This window comes from Pleuronectes platessa, chromosome 17, assembly GCF_947347685.1.
Source record: "Pleuronectes platessa chromosome 17, fPlePla1.1, whole genome shotgun sequence".
In the NCBI taxonomy this organism is placed as follows: domain Eukaryota; kingdom Metazoa; phylum Chordata; class Actinopteri; order Pleuronectiformes; family Pleuronectidae; genus Pleuronectes; species Pleuronectes platessa.
In genome coordinates this window covers 4,457,422-4,472,308 of record NC_070642.1, presented here as the reverse complement: position 1 = coordinate 4,472,308, position 14,887 = coordinate 4,457,422, and the positions used below count along the sequence as shown (strand labels likewise).

Genomic DNA, 14,887 nt, shown 5'->3' with positions numbered 1-14,887 from the left:
ACCCCGACACTGTCGACAGCCCTTTTCACCACAAACTTTCTTGACATCTTCGTCTGTGTCTTCCACGTGGATGACAGCACCTTTTCAACTAGGGAATATTTGTTTTCTTTTTGTTTTTTTCATTTCCAGCGGGGGATCCCCTGCTGTGTTCTCACATCAGATTCTCCTGTATTTCTAGAGACTCTGCACAAACCGACCACAAGCTTGTTGTGAAATGAATGTTTGTTATGTGTTTTAAAGCCAGATTAAACAAAAGCAGCAAAACACATTTCCATGAAAACTGGTGGAGGCTTAGGTCTTTGAAGATCTCATTGAATTTTGGTTCAGATCCAGGGATGTATTTATTTTTTTACTTTCTTTAACATTGCAAGCGTGTTTTAAAGAAAATTCAAAATTTTTCAAGAATAATTTCTTTTGATGAAAGTATCAGGTAGCTGTGAGTTTGAAATTGAGTGCAGCTTGATTGGATTCAAGGAGACGGGTGATATAAATTCATATAGTATAGTTCATCATAGTTAATGTTATACATTTTTTTATCAACACACAAAACTAAAAGGTCATGAAGAGCAAATATCTCCCCCAGGGATAATTTGTCATTTAATCATTAGGTTGAACATACATGTATTGAAATCAGATACATATGCCATGTTCAAAGATTTCTGCAAACCACATTAGAAGCAAACAAAATACTATAGATTTTTACTGTACAGCAACTGAAAAGAAAGCACCCCTTAAAAATACATATTTTCACAAGCACAAGCCTGTGATTTAAGAAATTCACAAAAATGTCTATCAGCCCCTTATCTTGCTACATTAAAGAAAGTGTGTGTGTGTGTGTGTGTGTGTGTGGGGGGGGGGGATCCAGTATCTGTTCCCTCGATCATGTGCACTCCCACTGGGTTCTTTATACATTTATATTCCTTTATACCTCACCCTTCCACCAAGTTTTGAAGATAATCAGCTCCGCGGTTGTGCAAACAAACAAACAGACAATGAAAACATAACCTCCTTCAGAGGCTGGAGGGTTCAGTGATTGGACTGGCAGGATTAAATCTGGCTGGGAAAAAGCCCTTGCCCCTCCTCCATGCATCAACACTACCGTGGAGCCCTTGAGCAAAGTCCACAACTCCAACAGCCTCAGTGGAGCTGTGAATTTGATCCCTCAGTTACACACACACAGACACACCACATGAATGTACAAGCAAAAGTTATCCTCCCTAGTCTTTCTGCAACAAGGCTACTTTTATTTATTGATCTTTATTTTATTTATAAGTGAGACAGACACAAAGCAGGGGTTGCTTTAAGCCACGACCAACCCCAGTGAGGGGAGCTGTCATATTGCTCTTCCCATCCTGGATGACTCTCGCCGCCTTTAGGAAGCAGGCTGTCTATTGAGAGGTGGCACACTTAGTTCTTTGTGTTGTGTTGTTTTGTTATGGGCTGTTAGGATGTGAGTGCCAGAAGCCTGACAGAGACCCACTAAACCATATCCCAGCACACCAGTGGGCAGAGATAAACTGAATAAATAGATTATTAATGCCATGCTAACACCACTACGACTAATAATAATTATAGTATTAATCATGATGAGGGCAACTATGACATCTAGACAATAGACAATGAAAAGCGGAGGAGGGGCGATACATACCCTGCACACACTCTGTATATAACCCAATCAGGTAATGCAATTTTTTTAATGTGATAATGCCATTTCATAATGATGTCATTTATAACATATGACGATGAATGATTGGTTAATCTGAATAATATGTAAATTGTATCTCTAATCTTATTAAAACATATCTACCACACTGCACTTCATCCTGATGTTATGATGAAGTTATTCCGACCATATGATCATAAATTATTTTTCAATCTATTTAAGCATCAGGATGTGTCCACAGAGATACATGGAAAGTTGCATTACTTCTCTATGCATTACTTTGTTTTCTGACTTCATTGTCATGTCTCTATGATATGATATTATGGGGTGATCTTTTGTTGAGTTATTTTGCACACACACACACACACGCGCACACACACACACACACACACACACACACACATACTGGTTTCCATGGTTTGTGGGGCGTGCACTTTTTATCATAACCTGTGGGGACCACCCTTTCTAGAGGTTGTGGAAGTATGAAAAAAATCAGGGACACTAAGAAAAAATCTGTTAGTACATGCACACCTTAAAATATCTAAATTTATGAAGTAGTGTTTTGACTGTGCAAAATGGGGACCTTAGAAAAAACGGAAAGGTATGGCTGATGGGGACCTCATTTACATATCATTTGCATGCAACTTGTTATAAGACTAATGGGGACCATGCTTCAATAAAGCATTATTATATACATTATTACTGATACCGTAAGTCCTTCCATTATTACATTTGTTAGAGCCGTTTGTTTAAAACTAATAAAGTCTAGCCAAAAAAGAACAAAAGTTGTTGATAGAAAATGTAGAGATATAACATGATACCTGTAAATGGTGATAGGGATGCAAAGCATCACTTTGTACAGAAAATCTTGCTGTTCATGAACTCCGCCTTACAATGAAGCAGAATTTGATAGGACTATTAGTGTAATGTGGTTGAAGTGAATATAAACTTATCAAACAGTGACGGGCTATCTATATCCCTACAAAGAATAATTCTTATTCAGTCAAATTTGTAAGATATTTTTAATTTCAGACAACCACATAGCAACCGCTTACTGGTGGTAATCTTCCCATTATTTACTTAATTTCCTCTTGTTGGCTGTAATGCGGTTATATATGTAGAATTTCACATTCTGCCAGCTCCGGTCCTTAAGAACTTCTGGTTCAGCCCTTTAACACTTCTCACAGTCAAACTTTGCTGGAACAATTCAAGATGTGATGAATCGATTCATGTGCCTTTCCACTGCCTTCACGTCTGTCCTCTTCCAGGGTGTTTTCTTCTTTTGGTCAGTTGTACCTTTAAGTGGTCGGAAAAACACATTTGTAAATACAAGGACTCCAAAGTGTGTAAGAGTTATAATCCAAAGTTACAAGTTCTATAAAGTATAAACTAACTTCTACAGTATAAGAAAACTAAAATATACAATTACTCGGCCAAGAAAACACTGATATGTGCATTCTGCCTGAAATTGTCAGTGGGAAAGAGGATTTTGATTCAATTTTCTTATAAGCTGTACATGCTGTGTTATATTAAAAAATACCCTGTTCATTCTGATCAATGACATGGACTCACATTCACTGACATAAATTTCTCAAAATTGTCATGAAGAAAATACTTTATTTATAAAATGTTGAATCTGTTGGATAAATAAAAACAATGTACTGATTCACTCATTAATCTAACTAACTATGGATTTGTGAGGACGTAGGACAGGTGGTTGGTATAGGGACTAGTTGTTGTTTGTATGTTTATACTATTAAAACTAACTGTTTTGAGTCCTACTTTAAGCACCTAATAGACTCTAGAATCAGCCAAACAACCCTTTATCTGATTATTGCAGACATGAATATACAGATAAAACTAAATTAAATGGGGGCAGCAACAGTTATGCGGCAAAGGTCTGAAATGACAAAGTATTGGTGGCAACATCTTCAGTTGGCGACACCGAAAACAGTCTCTGATCTGGCCTTTTTTTTATGACTGCTATCTAACGATGTCCTTTATAGTCTGACTTGACCGGGGTTCTTCTACTGCTCTGTGGGCTTCAGGTGTAATGTTTTGACCATCCAAAATCATGTTGTCTGGTGTTGTATAATCGCAGACAGTGGGGCCCATTGAGCTATCAGGATCATTAAGAGGCAGAAATGTGTTCTTAAAGTTTAGTTGAACTGAAGCATCACTGTCACTGTCACTTTCGGATATGGTATCTGGTACGTGATCATCTGCACTCTCTGATGACGAATCAAATAGTTCAGAATCTTCCAGATCTGTGTCTTTCATCTAAAAAAATTTATGAAAAGATTATAAATATGTAGAGCTGTAATAGTTAGATGAGAAATTATTCATTGTGCTGTTTTGCAAGTTTTGTGTCATAATTTGATTATTTTAGCAGTTTATATTATAATAAGCAGAATATTTTGACTGTTCTGAAAAAAAAAGACTATATCGAATTGCAGCAACTTGAAAAATTGAAGTGCAACTGAAAGTGATTGTAGGCCGTCTTAATTTTGGTACAAAAGTCTCAGTTTCATTTTTGAACTCTGTAATCTGAAAATAAAGGCACATACGCAATAAATAATTTAGTAAAAGTGCATATAAGAATTTTTGAGACCAAAGTTGTGTCTAATCTGCTAAACTAATTCTGAATTCACAATCTAGAAAAAACATGTTTCACACATTTTACACACAACATTATAGTTCATCGTGGGGACCAGTTTTATCTAACTTTTCAAAAACAGTTACTACTTGCACACTGTCAGAAGGTGTGTTGTGGGGACCACGTGAATACAAAATGTAGAGTGATAATTTATCAAGAAAGAAAATACTGTGAAGTTTGAAATCGACCATGAATATACCTCTACCACTAACCTTCAAGATGCCATACTTGAAATGTCATTGTATACCAATTTACATAACTTCTGACCAGTAAAGCTATTTCTCATTCACACAACTTAAAACAGGCTTTGTGGGGACATTTTACACACAACATTATAGTTCATTGTGGGGACCAGTTTTATCAAATTTTTCTGAAACAGTTTCTACTTCTGACCAGCGAAGCTCTTTCTCGTTCACACAACTTAACACATGCTTTGTGGGGACATTTTACACACAACATTAGAGTTCATCGTGGGGACCAGTTTTATCTAACTTTTCAAAAACAGTTACTACTTGCACACTGTCAGAAGGTGTGTTGTGGGGACCACGTGAATACAAAATGTAGAGTGATAATTTATCAAGAAAGAAAATACTGTGAAGTTTGAAATCTACCATGAATATACCTCTACCACTAACCTTCAAGATGCCATACTTGAAATGTCATTATTTACCAATTTACATAACTTCTGACCAGTAAAGCTATTTCTCATTCACACAACTTAAAACAGGCTTTGTGGGGACATTTTACACACAACATTATAGTTCATTGTGGGGACCAGTTTTATCTAACTTTTCTGAAACAGTTTCTACTTCTGACCAGCGAAGCTCTTTCTCGTTCACACAACTTAACACATGCTTTGTGGGGACATTTTACACACAACATTATCGTTCATTGTGGGGACCAGTTTTATCTAACTTTTCTGAAACAGTTTGTTCTACTGACCAGCGAAGCTCTTTCTCGTTCACACAACTTAACACATGCTTTGTGGGGACATTTTATACACAACATTATAGTTCATTGTGGGGACCAGTTTTATCTAACTTTTCAAAAACAGTTACTACTTGCACACTGTCAGAAGGTGTGTTGTGGGGACCACGTGACTCCAAAATGTAGAGTGATAATTTATCAAGAAAGAAAATACTGTGAAGTTTGAAATCGACCTTGAATATACCTCTACCCCTAACCTTCAAGATGTATGACCTGAAATGTCATTGTTTACCAATTTACATAACTTCTGACCAGTAAAGCTATTTCTCATTCACACAACTTAACACATGCTTTGTGGGGACATTTTATACACAACATTATAGTTCATTGTGGGGACCAGTTTTATCTAACTTTTCAAAAACAGTTACTACTTGCACACTGTCAGAAGGTGTGTTGTGGGGACCACGTGACTCCAAAATGTAGAGTGATAATTTATCAAGAAAGAAAATACTGTGAAGTTTGAAATCGACCTTGAATATACCTCTACCACTAACCTTCAAGATGCCATACTTGAAATGTCATTGTTTATCAATTTACATAACTTCTGACCAGTAAAGCTATTTCTCATTCACACAACTTAAAACAGGCTTTGTGGGGACATTTTACACACAACATTATAGTTCATTGTGGGGACCAGTTTTATCTAATTTTTCTGTAACAGTTTCTGCTTCTGACCAGCGAAGCTCTTTCTCGTTCACACAACTTAACACAAGCTTTGTGGAGACATTTTACACAAAACATTGCATTTCCTTGTGTGTACAAGTTTTACCTAATTGTTCACACACAGTTTCTACACAAACTCTGAACAAAGAGTGATCATATAATGATAAAACAGTGATGGACATGAATTTACCTCTTCAGGTGTGGTCTTTGGCTCAAAGGCACAATCCATCAGACTCTCTGAGTGGACAGGATCTGAATCATCCTCCTCCATGGTGTTAACAGTGATGCTGGTCGTCTGTAAACAAAAGTAAAACGTTCCCAATATTTACTTATATTATATTCTAATATTTCTATTCAGATAAAGTTTTGAGATTACATCCATGTCATAAGCGGGACTGGATACATTTGGCAAATGACCCTGATTCTTTAACATATAAAGTGATAGCATTTCAATGCTTTGTAATTATGCCCAAACCCATTTCGCCCCTTCTCCCTAACCCTACCCCTTGTTTTCGAGGGTATTCTTGCCCCTTGAAACAGAGGTTGAAATCTTCCCCATCTAATTGGGACAGCCCTCCAAGAGCCGTTACATAACCAGTGGTCATCGCAAAAACCTGCGACGACATCAGTAGTCTTCGATGTAAACACAAGCGACAAAAGGTTTTGCTTGGTATGTCATTGTAAAAACATTATTGAGATCTTTAATGAACCAATGCTATTGTTTGCAATCACTAAAGTGACAAACCTGTAATATCCTAATATCATCTATGCTAATGCAGGTGAATCAATGACTTTTCCATTCATCCAATGGAAGTTGAAAAGTTTGGACACTCTGCACTATTTCACATATAAATCCAAATCAGAGCTTCAGGCTGCTAGCAGAGGTTTGTAGACAACCCTGCTAGGATGCAGTGTTAATAGAGGATCATTCAGTTCAGTAACATAATATCTATAATGATCTAAACTGACCTTCAATAGCTTCTTAAAACTTTTGTAAATTAGATTCCTGTTTGTTATTTCATGTTCCTGTTATTTTCACTACACTAAGTGGTCGCTCATGCATTGTAGCTTAAAGTCCAAACAAGTTGTGATAGGCAATCCTGGTATTTTTTGTATATGTCACGTGTACATGGTTATAACAATATTAATACATATATATTTGCTGTGTTCTGTGCAACATACCTGTGTTCGCCATGGGCAGTCTTCACCTCCATAATTATAGGCGATTTCTTCTCCTTCTTTAATGTCATCCAGGGCAAATAAACAAAGGTGGGGTTCTCCATTAACATCAATTTTTTTCATTTTGGAGTTAGGACGTCTGTCATTAACTTGTCACCCAATTGAGCCATCTTCTCTGAAGGCATCAATACTTGAGAAATTGGAAAAATCGAAAAAGAAAAAATACAAATGTCACAATATATCACAATAAAATCAGAGCCCCACTTAGTATAACTTAAAATAGTATATGAAGTGTAGTTTAGGAATTCTTAAGTCCAGTTGAAGGCAAACATGAATGCAGCACATCAGGGGTGGTAAAGTTTTCTCCTTCTCTGGGATTCTGCATCACTTATTATATCCTTAAAATGCAGATGCAGATTAAGATGCATTTATTATTCCCAAACACATGCACAGACATGCAAAGGCACACTCATGCAGGTAGGGAAATGTAATCTCTGCTCTTGACCCATCTGGTGCAGGACACACAGAGCAGTGAGCGACCATGTACGGCGCTCGGGGAGCAGATGTTGGGGGAGTAAGGTGCCCCAAGGGGCACTAGACAGGGTAGGGAAACTCTTGGATTTTTGGACAGATCAATCTTTTGTTGTCTCTCCAGTTCGTCTTTTGTTGTCTCTCCGTGGAGTCGAACCAGAGACGAACCAGAGACCTTCTCTGCCCATAGTCCAAGTTTCTGCCACTAGACCACCGCCTCTAGACCTCCCCCCTATATTGTACAACAAAGTCTCCTTTGCAAATTGTACCCTTTGCAAATATACCACGTCCTGCAAACAATAAAAACATTTTCAATAAAACAGGAGGATCCATTAATTATATTTGTTGACAATGAGTTTATGCTAATATATACTACAAAAGAAACCAAAACTGACCACTGCAGCATTCTAGTCCCTATTAAATGTACTCTGGAGCTTTTCTTTTGATTTTAAATGATAATTATTTATTGATTATTTACAGCAGATACCACCTTACCTTTTACTGTGAAATATCATGTTGAATTGCTGATCCGTGGTGGCATTTCTGAAGGAAAAGATTAAAACAAATGAGTTTACTTTAAAATATTTGCTTGATTTGTTTGCTTAGTAAGATTTTGTGGTACTACAAATTGTTGTTGTTGCCTAAAACCTCATGAGGATTGTTTTTCTTGCAATATTCAACTACAGAAACATTCTCCTTCACTCTCTGTCATGAGTAACGTTTCTGCCTACAGGATGATGCATACTCCCGTGCGTTGTTGCATAAACTATACACATCTACAAACATATATGCACCGTATATCTGTCTTGTGCATGTGTGAAAGCTAAACCGGGTCAAAATCTAAAGCCAATTCTTTAGATTTTACCTGCAGGTCATGCCTGAAAACAGCTTAAATGAGAGATGTTTATGTCTGAATAATTATGAAGGAGTTTGGCTTTCACATATAAAAAACACAGCAGTAGAATTCAGAGAAGAGGAGGCGCCTGGGTAGAGCAAGCCAGAGGCATGACATGATGACAAATTCAGTAGCAGAGAGCATTGTATTTTTGTTAACAGCACATCAAAGATGATGGCAAAAGAATGTCATTGTATTTAGTTTTGCATTTACACCAATGTTACAAGCATTTGAATATGTCCACATTATCAACAAAGAGTCAACAGGGAGATTTTTCATGCTGAGATATTTTTATTATCCCAGTCTCACGTGTGTGAGCTGTTAAAAACACTATGAATTTGCCTACTCGCCGGCTCTGAATCCTCCGGATAATCTCCTGCTGTATTTTCTCAATGGCTTATTCGGACAATCTGCAGAGTTTTTACTGGGGGGGTGACAGGAGAAACTCTGGATTATCCGGAGCGTTTGCGTTTTTACAAACTGCCCCTATCTGGATAGTCTCTTGGTATAATCCAGATTGCAGTGCATGTTTAAAAGCAACTTAAAGAGAGTAAAGTAAGAAGGAAAACACAGCAGCAGCTATTTTTCTGTTGTGATTTTAAACAGGAAATAAATGCCTCACTATTTTTACTTCATTTAAATTCAACAAATGTGGTGTTATTCCCACATAATAACTGGTAGTGTTGACACCTTTTCTCTTATCTACCAGGGCAACACAGAACAGAACTGGGTTAAATGAAAACCATGAAAGAATTATCCATAGACTATTCAATATTATTAAGATTAAGATTAAGATGCATTTATTAGTCCCAAACACATGCACAGACATGCAAAGGCACACTCATGCAGGTAGGGAAATTTAATCTCTGCTTTTGACCCATCTGGTGCAGGACACACAGAGCAGTGAGCGACCATGTACGGCGCTCGGGGAGCAGATGTTGGGGGAGTAAGGTGCCTTGCTCAGGGGCACTAGACAAGGCAGGGAGACTCTTGGATTTTTGGACAGATCAATCCAGGTTCGTCTTTTGTTGTCTCTCCGTGGAGTCGCACCAGAGACGAACCAGAGACCTTCTCTGCCCATAGTCCAAGTTTCTGCCACTAGACCACCGCCTTATGAATACAGATACACCTTTCAATTACATTGACCTCATCACACAAGAGCTTCTCTCTCCCCTGCTTTAGCTGTACAAACACTTTAACTTTCTATCTGCAAAAAAAGTAATATTCACAGTAAAATTTCTCAGCTTTTACCTGTTTATTTGCCTGACTTTAATAACCTTTCTACTGCTCTACTTTTCTATTCTAGACATTTTATCATATTAGTGACTTGTCATTTGTGATTGTAGCTAATTTAACTTAACTGCAGGTTTTAGATTTAATCTTCTATCATTTAATTCCAGATTTATGCCTCTGACCATGTTTCTTTAATAACCTGCTCTGCCTCTTCCACATGAACCTGCCCATTGTTAAATAAGAAAATAAGTTAAAAGGGCCGGTTCATAACCAGCTTCCAAATAGAGGCTATCCAGAGCAGCCAGGTTACACTTCCTCTGTTGTTTAAAATTTAAAGCCCCTCAGCGGAAGCTACAGTCAGACTTAAATTATTCTGTATAATGGTCCTGTGTACAATGAGAACAACTGTAATTTGAATTGTCTGACTATAGTCAAAACCTGTGCTCTATAATGTTCTCTATTAATTAACTTAAACATACTAAATATAGCATAACAGGGCTTATATTGATCTTAAGTTCATCATAACAAAATGAGATTCAAAACTCAGAAATGCTTGACTTGATTGTCTCCTTCAGTTTATATAAACTCCTACATATATGCATCATGCATGCAAGTAGTTAGAGAAATGCAGTAAAACATTTGAGGTCTTACACTTAGCCTTTGTAGCTAATCAGAGCTATTAATCATGCTAGCTAGGTACAGGTAATACATGCAATTTGAGGATTCAACACTGCTTATACTTATTTAAGATACAACTGTGCTTACCTTATGCTTTACTGTTGCTCCTCTGCACATGTTCTTATCTTCTTAGCTAGTTTCTCCGGCAAATAATCTTCTTTTACTGTTGATAGCTACCTCTTGATGCTGAAAATGTCATCGCTGCTTGAATCATTCCTAATGGGGACAAGGAAGTGGGTGGCACCCAACCATATTTGGAAGATGTGTGTGTGTGAAGCAGTGGGTGCAGTACTAACTAGAAACAGTAGGGCCACCAATGAGCAATGCTCACACACTCACACTCACCAAAAAACATGTCATATGGGCCAATGCTTAAAACTTCACGGGCACCTTCAGAGTAGCTCTAGTAGTCATTTAAAAGGGTTATCCTCATGGGGACCGGGATTTTGGTCCCCAAAGCGCAACCGGTCCCCATGACGTGACTGTGTAAACAGTTAACGGTCCCCATCGCGTGATGATTACCAGAACACACACACACACACGCACACACACACACACACACACACACACACACACACACACACACAGTCTTATCTCCGTGACTTTAGAGGACATCACATTTTTCTTACATCATTTCAGTCTAACCTGAACCTGAACCGATTCCTGAAGGCCACATAAACATGCCTTCATCTTACAATTTAATAATTTATGTTATAGGAACTTGTTTTTCGTCCCCATAAGAAAAACAACCCCATTTAATGCGATTGTGTAAACAGATAGGTCCCTACAACATGAGAAATACTTCCAGCTCCGCTGACTTGCAGTGCAATTATTAATTCTACAAAAAACATAGAGAAGGACATTGGGGTTATATACATTTTTTCTAGTCTCTGAGTGTGTGTGTGTGTGAGAGAGAGAGAGCGATAGAGTGCGTAACAGTATAAAAAGCAGGGGCAGAGCTAATTGATGTTCTTTGCCCTACAATGAAGCAACAGCATCAAACACAACATTAGGGATCTTTCATTTTATTATGAAAGGTGTAAAAAATATTCCATCATTCACATCATTGTGAAACAGTGGTGGGACAAATTAGCCAGATTGGAAACACTGACTTGGAGCCTGTTATGTAAAGGTAATTATCCTCAAATGTCAGCTACTAGAATGGCAAACAGGCTACATTGATACGGCTTCAACACACTCTCTGAGGGAGTGGGGGATTAAACCAGAAACATGCGTAGACAACCAGTCCCTCTCCTGCCTGATATTATCTGATCATGATTTGTTAAGATAAGATTCACTGTTTCTAATCTTGCGAGGAAGGCGTTTACAAAAGCTTAATCTCTAGTGATGGTTTTAGGTTCCTAAGTTCATAAGTGAGAAGAGAAGAGGAGGCGAGATAGGGGAGGCTTTTTGAAGTCTCAGTAGATGTGATATCCTGTGGTATCAGTAGATGTGACTATTGGGAACATTTTTAATAAGTCATTCTTCAATCATGTTATATTAAAGTTACTTACCAAAGCTTTAAATAAAGGGTCTAAAAACTCTGCTCTGCTACCACTGGTTTATCAAAGACGAGCAATGAGACAGTGATCGCTTCTTAAATGTTGCTAAAGACAAACTGAGGTTAAGGCAAATTAAAAACTTTAGAAAGGAGACAGAACAATTGAATGAAAATATGAGAAAGTGTGTGTTCACATCTAAGGCCAGTAATGGACCCCGGAGACTGCAGCATCTGACTATTTTCTAAGCTTTTCCTCTTGTGTACTTTAAACATCATTGAAAAGGATTATTTATGGTGCTAATTCACGAGTTTCGTAAGACATTAAGCAGAGCAGCTGGGACTTGAAAGACTGAACCAAACATGGGCCACTTCTCTGAAAGGGGAACTTTCCACATAATTACATGGTGTTTTGACAGGAACGAGAGGAAAAGAGAGCACAGATAGCACTCGGCGCTCGGCGGTGAGAGCGGGGAGCGAAGCCGCAGAGAGGGCCGTGCTCATGCAGCTGGAGCAGATGCCGCTGTTGAGAACAGAAAAAGGATCCACGGGTGATCGTGCAAGACTGATTAGACTTCCTCTATCTTCCCCAAATGAATTCACCGTGATTGAGTATGGGGCGACACCTCTCCTCTCCTCATCACTGTCACTCCTTAACACTCTTCTCAGCAACATCCACCACAGTCTGGGAGGTTTCCACTGCAAATACTAAACCTTGTCCTTGCAGAGGATGGAGCTGAAGGGCCCTGCTCTGATGTATGACCCAGCTGCATCACTCACAAGGAAATCTAAGCAGGAGGATTGTTGTAAGCAAATGTTAGGACCTTTGAAAATATTAAATGTAATACTGATATGAGCTGTATATTGTCCTGCCAATTCTACTAGTACTTCTAAAAGTACTATTTTTACTTTATTAATATACACCTGTCTGCCCGTCATTTTCTTGCAGGGAGCAGGTGTTGGTGAATGTAACTAGACAAGAGCTGCAGCTATTGTTGCTTCCATAAGATGAGAGGCCATAATAGGCCCTCTGAGCAGCGCTGCTTCCTAAGGGGCAGACTAGACGCCGTAGTGACTCACTATATTTAAGTGACATGACGTGGGCCAGGTCAGCTGGTTAATATGCTCATTTCAGTAGAAGCAAAGACGAGGCAGAAATAGTAGCTAAAGAAAATCTACCAACGGTCTTGCTTTCCCCCTGGAGACAGTTTTTGACAAGTGAAGGACTGAAGTTTGATGATTAACTTCTCCGCTACACTGTTAATGCTAATGTTGCTATTTACTATATCGCAATAGCAAAGACTATACAATTCAAACAATTACTTCCTAATAAACACTTTTTCTGTTCAGGGTCCGATGAGGTTAAAACATATTGGTGAAACAAAAATATGTTATATTTTGTTTTAGTCCATAAAGTTATCAGCAAAATATTCCCCTGAAAGCCCGGACACTGTCTGAAAAGGGCTATATAATTACATGGAATAACTTAAAAGTTCAAGTTAAATGATGGTGTCATTCCTCTGTCCATCTGCATGTTCGCTCTTTCGATCCCGCACACATGCTTGCTATCTCCTGCTATTTGTTTGTGGATCTTTTCAATGACATTTACATTAGGTAACACGTAATGTATTTCCCTTCCTGGCAGCAACGCTAATTCAAAGCTGTTGTTTTCACGACAATCGCAACATCCTTCGGGGACTGATGGCTGGAGGGTAAAACCTGAACGGTGCAATGAAGCTGATAGGCTATGAAAGCATTCTCTCTCTTGGGATCTCAAGCTCCCATCAGAGTTTAGAACAGACTTTTGGGGTTTTGACCAACTTCCGACCGTAGTCATCACTTTCCATGGGAAGCCTCTTTTACAAGCAGAAATGGTGTCAGTTGAGAAAAAGTATTTTAGTCGGTTCAATAATATTTGTAATAGCCACCTTCCAAATATTACATGGGTTGAACCATTGTTTTGAAAGCACAATACACTGAGCTGAATTGATTACGAATCTTATAATGTCCCGATGCTGAAATACAGAGGCTTAAAAATGTCTCTTTTATCTTTTATAGGCAAACATGAGACACTTAAAACATCTGTGGAGGTCCTTGACAGTTTTTTTTTGTTTCTTGCAGCTGTGCTCTTTTTGATTTGAGGTTACCTCTGAGGCTACCTTTGTGTTTTGTGTGAGATGTTGGAAAGGGAGGCGGAGGAGAAGGCACCCAGCGGATAGCTGCTGGCAGCTTTTCATTCAGAACTATTTAATTCAGGCAGAGGTGAGTGAACCGCCCAGGAGAACAAGGAAAGACATGTGAGATACAGACAAATTGTCGACAGCCAACATCATACTGGAGCCACCCAGTCAGTCACTTGGGGAATCACTGAATAAAGACAAGCTGGAGTAATTTGATGGTGAGGGTTGTACAAGATTTAGTAACTGGATTAATGAAATCCACTGTGGCCCACAGTTTTATAAAGTGGTAACTGTAATAAAAAACCAAGACACTTGCATTTGTCTCTACTTTCACAAATGTATTTTTCCATATTTCATGGAGCATTTTTAAACATGCCCTCATAGAGACAGTATAGTGACGGAAACCCTTTGAAGCGCGTTGATTAAGGGTTTACCAAATTGGTGCATTACCTTAAAGGGGACATATTATGAAAATTCCACTTTTGTAGTGCTTCTACACGTTAATTTGGGTATCTGGCATGTCTATCGTCCCAAAAACTCTGGAAAAAAATGACTCCCGCGATTTGTTGTGGTTCTACATCAGAAACGATTCACTAGATGGCGTCGAATGGGATTACGACCCAAAAATACGTCATGTTCAAACCATGCCCATGTAGGGAGTCTCGCTACATGGCCTTGGACCACCCCCCACCATCATCTCACCGCCCCCGGGGAGAGACGGCCC

At 38.5% G+C, this 14,887-nt stretch overlaps 1 long non-coding RNA gene across 1 annotated transcript; it reads right to left on the bottom strand.

Annotated features, from left to right (window-relative positions):
- Positions 1-2,377: 2,377 nt before the first annotated feature.
- LOC128459713 (uncharacterized) lies at positions 2,378-11,019 on the bottom strand. The gene is made up of 5 exons (XR_008342149.1): positions 10,573-11,019; positions 8,175-8,222; positions 7,152-7,338; positions 6,160-6,264; positions 2,378-2,959 (listed from the first exon to the last, which is right to left on the bottom strand). It is a non-coding gene; the product is annotated as an uncharacterized LOC128459713 (long non-coding RNA).
- Between the last annotated feature and the right edge of the window lie 3,868 nt (positions 11,020-14,887).